At 36.4% G+C, this 6,181-nt stretch overlaps 1 long non-coding RNA gene across 1 annotated transcript in view; it reads left to right on the top strand.

Annotated features, from left to right (window-relative positions):
• Positions 1-320: 320 nt before the first annotated feature.
• Positions 321-6,181, top strand: part of LOC107695419 (uncharacterized) — a 12,419-nt gene continuing 6,558 nt past the window's right edge. Inside the window, exons 1-2 of the long non-coding RNA XR_001634992.1 lie at positions 321-418; positions 4,191-4,194. This is a non-coding gene — a long non-coding RNA (uncharacterized LOC107695419). The remainder of the gene's footprint in view (positions 419-4,190; positions 4,195-6,181) is intronic.

Genomic DNA, 6,181 nt, shown 5'->3' on the forward strand with positions numbered 1-6,181 from the left:
CCAAACCTATAAGACTTTTGTCTATCTTTAGAACACAAATGAAGATATTTTAAATGTTCTCTCATTTTTTTGTTAATCCATTGAAAGTCTAGATAATCAGTATCTTCAAGCTTCAAAAATACAGAGTTATTGTATAAGTAATCCATGCCGATATTTATATATGAATAAATCTTAAATTATATCATAGTGAACATGTCTGTTCAGAAGAAAATACTGGTCTCCCAGACTTGCAATAGAGGACAAAAATTAAGAGAATATTAAATATATTTATTTGTGTTCTAAAAATTAGCAGAGTTTGTATGGGTTTGGAACAACACAGGGGTGAATAAATTATGACCATTTTCATTTTTTGGTGAACTAACCCTTTAAAGAGCAGCCCTCCACGTCCATGAAAATTTGTGAGGTATGTGAATGTCATGTCTGTTTTAATGTTTCAGTAAAGAAGTAGCTTTCTGAAAGCAATATATTTATTTAAACAATATTACATGCCCTCTGCTGATGGGGCTTCTTCATGACTACATCAATTATGCTAAAGAGATGAAAATTGGCAGCGATGCCTGATCTGTATTCATGGTCTATGAAACAAACTGTAAGTGTATAATTTGTAAAAAACAAAATGTTAAATGCTTGTTCTGTGTTGTTGTTTAGTAGAAATGGAGTTTAGACTCTGTCATTCATACACATGCTCACATTCATTCACACATACGTTTCTGATAAATGTTATAATATCAGTGTTAATGTTGTGGTTTATTTACTGTCATGCCAGAATAGTTTGTAAAGAACTTAACTATTAACTAATTGTACAACTATTGTATAATAGTGTTTTTTTATAATATTTTTATACAATATATACAATTTACCAAAAAAGTCAAATTTGATCTTAAAAGTTATATTCAACAAATGTTCAATGCTTCATTTATAAACTCTGTAGCTGTTAATGCCATACTTTTTTGCATTCCTTCTTACATGTTACTTTTGACTGTTTTCTCTTGTTTTAAATAAATATTTACCTTTTGATAGTCATTCTGTGTTTGTAAAAGTGATTTTAAAATGAACAAGATTTGTAGGTTTAAAGCTCGATTTGGGTTCATTTTACCCGAGCAGTGTAGTCCATTTAAACCATAAAAAAGCAACCCAGCATGCTGGGTCAAACATAATAACAACTGGGTTAAAACAACTCAGTGCTGGGTTCATCCCTTTTTGACCCAGCGCTGGTTTGCCAAAATAACCCAAATTGGGTTGTTTTTAACCCAGCCGTTTTTAGAGTGTACCTGAGTATCTTTTCCCAACAGTTTGATAGTTGAGTTGTAACTCCAGACGTGATCATGGAATGGCCTGATGTCTTGACGCACATGAGGTGGCTGAACACAAACTCCATGAATACACTCTAAAAAATGCTGGGTTAAATACAACCCAGTGCTGGGTAAAATAGGGACAAACCCAGCAATTGGGTTGTTTTGGTCCAGCGGTTGGGTTACATGTTTAACCCAACCTTCTGGGTAGTAACCCAACCACTGGGTCAAAACAACCCAATTGCTGGGTTTGTCCCTATTTTACCCAGCCCTGGGTTGTATTTAACCCAGCATTTTTTAGAGTGTAGGCTTGTTTACTAACCACAAGTGGTTTCACTCACAAAAACCATAACAGCACAGTACACAACAGGGGTGTAGTTGACTTTTACAGCTTCCTGGTGGAAAAGAGCTTTCAGCTGGCCAGCACCTGCAGAGTTTGAAGGCTGCAATGGGCAGGTTAGTGGATATTGGCTAGAAAGACATGAGCGATGTGGAAACCTTTTTTAAACGTCGTCTTCAAGCTTCAATATCAGATGGATGAAATTGGCTAAGACTTCACTGACAGACTTGCAAATGATTCTGTCAGACTGACTCTGCCTTTTTGTTTCTGAGTCTTCGAGGCAATGGGGTTTAGGAGTGTTGCTCGCTGTTCTCATGAAGCATACTGTCCAAGCGAATAATACAATTCTGCTGTACTTTCGGTGTGCTGAGGTTTTCCTGTCTCTTCATTTCCCCTAAATTAAATCAGACTGAATGTCAAAAACATCTATCCTAACTGATTCCCTGCTCTTGGGGCCACCCAGAGGCGTGTTCAGCCTTTTTTTTTTTCTTTGATTTATTCAAGCGTGAAGCACAGTAACCATAATGGGTTTGCTCCAGTCAACTTCCTCAGTGTTCAGGAGGTCATCTGAGACTCGAGGGCCACCTAGTTCCAAGGTTGTGGGACGGAACTGAGCGAATTTGATTGGGTGAGGTCTTTTTGAAGGAAATGTCCTGAGAGATGCTTGACCGAGTCAAAGTACACATGGATCAAATGTTTCATGTGATTCATGTATTCACAAGGTGCAGCAGGATCCCGCAATGCTGAGCTCATGATTAGCCACCTGAAAGGAGGCCAAGGGCTGAATTTCAGCCCAACTGGTAGATATCCAGGTGTTTTAAGGGAGCTTGTATGAAGAAAGAAGGTGATGATGTGCCAGACTAGCAATGCAACACTTAACATGGACACAAATCTAAATGACTGATTTAAGGAGAAACATGACTGGGCTGTAATTTATGTCTGTATAGCATAGACTTCTCTTGGCCGCCCTATTGTCTTGTTCTGTGCATGGGTGGGACCAGGCTTCTGTAATTTTTCTAATTATTTGCTTTTCTTTTTTATTTGACTCTGGTATCACATTCTGAATCCTTTTCTTGACTGCAGTGAAAGCCCCCTTTCTCTCACAGAATGGATTTAACAAACACTTTTATCTTTATTTTCTGATGAAAACCCAGGTTTGTGTTTTTTTGTTTTCCATGGTGCTCTGAATAATATAATTTTAGGACTGAAATTACATAGACTTCTTACAACTTCATAGCTTTGCTCTGTTAGACTTGACTTCATACATCAGTTTAAATAAATAATGTATTTATTTTTTATGCATTTATTTCTTTATACAGAAAAGTTATACTTCAAATGTACATAACATCCCTTTCCCATGTTTATTAAATGTGATCAAATCAGGCTTGTAAAATAACTTTTTGATTCAAACCAGTACTTTGAGCTGAGCCATTTCATTTTAACAGTTGGCATTTTCATTTTTGAAAGATAAATGAGTGTTTAATTTATAATTTACTGTTATTATTTACATAGAAATCATTGGGCTCTCTTGGACCCCAAACATAAAGACAGGGAAGTCAGTCTCACTGGAGCATTATGGAATAATCTCTTTGTTTCACTCAGTCCTGCAGTTTTATTGATGTACAGGTGCATCTCAATAAATTAGAATGTCGTGGAAAAGTTCATTTATTTCAGTAATTCAACTCAAATTGTGAAACTCGTGTATTAAATAAATTCAATGAATACAGACTGAAGTAGTTTAAGTCTTTGGTTCTTTTAATTGTGATGATTTTGGCTCACATTTAACAAAAACCCACCAATTCACTATCTCAACAAATTAGAATATGGTGACATGCCAATCAGCTAATCAACTCAAAACACCTGCAAAAGTTTCCTGAGCCTTCAAAATGGTCTCTCAGTTTGGTTCCACGACATTCTAATTTATTGAGATGCACCTGTACTACAGCAATGAGAGGCTTTATGAGGCTTAGAAATATCAAAATACAAGTGCATTTAACCATCCTTAATAATTAATCCTTAATAAAAACAAGCTTTTCCAATTAAAATGTTGCTTTTTGTACTCCTCTTTAGATCAAGTGTTTCTTTTGGAGAAAATAAAAGCCTTTGCCATTTGATTGAGGTACATTTGCAGTTACAGGAACACAAATGTAATTTCAGTTAAGCCAGATGAGGAATTATATGATAAATGAAAAGTTCACGTTCTCTTGGTGGTTAAAACAAATGGAACAAATTTAACAAGCACTTAAAATGCCTTTTAATTCCTTAAAGACTTTCGGCTGCTTGTCAGACACGTGATGGTGAGAACCATTTGTTTTAAAGAGATGTACGTCTTCAGTTCTCACATTTGGCACGCTATGGGTTTCGTTTGAGTAGTGTTGATTGCACTTTTTCCATTGCCAGGCTAATTGATACCCAGGCCAAGAGGAACAGGGTAAACAGGAGATAGCTGCATTACCACTCCTGCAGGAACCAGCCTTCCCATAATGCTCTTCCTGTCAGGCCACATCAGAGGCCAGGAGATGGGCACACAAAGACGATGTTTGCTCAATCTATCCAAGCGAAGTTGCTCAATTGGGGGAAACTGAACTTTCCCATCTGTGTCATCCTTTTTTTCTGTTGGTGGTATTCAGTGGGGGAAAAGGGTGATTTTGAGCAAATTTGAAGAGTAGCCATATAGTTGGGTATTTGTACTTTTTATTAAAACAAAATATTTTATGTTGATACTTAAGGTCAAAAGGTACAAATCTTGTCTTTGTTCTTGTTTTTCTTCTTCGTCGTCTTGTCCTTTTTGTCTTGTTCTTGTTATTTGTTCTTCCTTGTTCTTCTTTGTCCTGTTCTTCATTCTTCATGTTCTTATTTGTTTTTCTTCATCTTGTCTTCCTTTGTTGTTGTTGTTCTTCATCTTGTTTTTGGTCTTAGTTCTGTTATTGTTCTTCTTGTCCTCCTTCTTCATGGTTCTTCTACTTCTACTTATATTTTTTTATATAAGTATTTATTTTTTGCATCCCACAAAAATGCAAAAATGGCCTCATATGTGAGTCTTTGAGTTTATTCATAACCAATGATCATGTTTTGACGACTACATTTAAATAGTATTTTAATGATGGTTACACTGCTAAGGTTGTTTTTTTTCCCTTCCTAGTCCGGCACATCTAGTACAAATGTAGGACACACAATGGGTCATGTTGTGAATTGGAGGATGCCGTGGGCCCATAGAAGAGTGACTTCAGTGTGTGGCAGTCAATAGTTGCTAAGTTGTAAAATAGGATTGTTTGCTTATGTCAAGCCCAGCAGAATAAATGAGGGCAACAGTGGGTGAATGTATTGACCTGACTCTTCTTTGTTTTATTCTGTCCATATTTGTAGAGTCGTGGCAACCTCGCAGATGGATAAAGGCCACATTTTTGGGGTGTAAAGCTTGGAAAACAACGGACTTGGGTCTGTTGGTAGAAATGAGGTCAGTGTTGCCCTCCTAGAATGTAGAAGTTGTTTTTGTAAGAGCTGCTAATTCAGGAATAGCTTGACTCTGTACACTTCTACACTGACCTAAGGACTTTGGGAACTTCCCTGGGTCTTGTTTAGCTGTCCATCTTTCCTCTTTTCTGTTTGCACATGTCTCATTTTATTAGTGTTATTATCTTTGTGTTTTAACTTTGTCAACATCGTTGAAACTTTAGAAATACCAATATTTGGCTATGTTTTAATGTTTAATTTCAAATGGTGTTCAGACTGTCAATGATAGGACATATGGTTCACACATTCTTACAGTACATCTGGCTTCTTCCAAGTGCCTGCATTGCTTATGTGCCACATTATCAACCACTTCACTGTTTGAATGCCATAATGTAAGATTAAACCAAGATGACAAACCGCAGCTGATAAATCAAACTTGAAGTCTTGCATTTTGAATCGGCTGCATTTATAATGTTTATGTGTTGATTGCTGACATGAAATAATCTTTTACATTCTGACCGCCTTTATATCAAAGCTGGTGGATGGGGGCTCAAGCTCAGGCTGAGCTGAGCTGAGCTGAAGAAGCACTCTGGTGAAAGTGCATTTATTTTTAACCTCCTGAGAGCCTGCATCCTCATATGAGGACATTATATTTTAGTGAATTTCTCCGAGACTAAACATGCCACAGTTTTAAGTCTGGAAGTCCTGTACAGAGCACATTCAGGGCTTTTCAGAGAAACTAAATGTTTGGATGTTTCACCATGACCACTCCCTCTCCTTGGTCTTCAAAAATGTCTGATATTAATTTAGTGACACTCTTATGGAAATATGATAATATTTTGTAATTATCATTTAAATCTAACTGTTTTTTTAAACTGTGTGTCATAAATCAGCATCTCAGGTAAATGTTATGGGGTTTCAAATCAAAATATGATTTTCTGTTACGAAACAGGACGTTGATTTCATACATGTCCTCATATGAGGACACCGGGACTAAAAGCATGTTTATTACGCATTTTGGGAGACACAACAAATGAACAGGGAAAGAAATTATATTTCAATATTCCTATGAAATATTATATATTATTATGAAAAT

Source organism: Sinocyclocheilus anshuiensis, unplaced genomic scaffold (genome assembly GCF_001515605.1).
Source record: "Sinocyclocheilus anshuiensis isolate Anshui unplaced genomic scaffold, SAMN03320099.WGS_v1.1 scaffold110, whole genome shotgun sequence".
NCBI lineage: Eukaryota > Metazoa > Chordata > Actinopteri > Cypriniformes > Cyprinidae > Sinocyclocheilus > Sinocyclocheilus anshuiensis.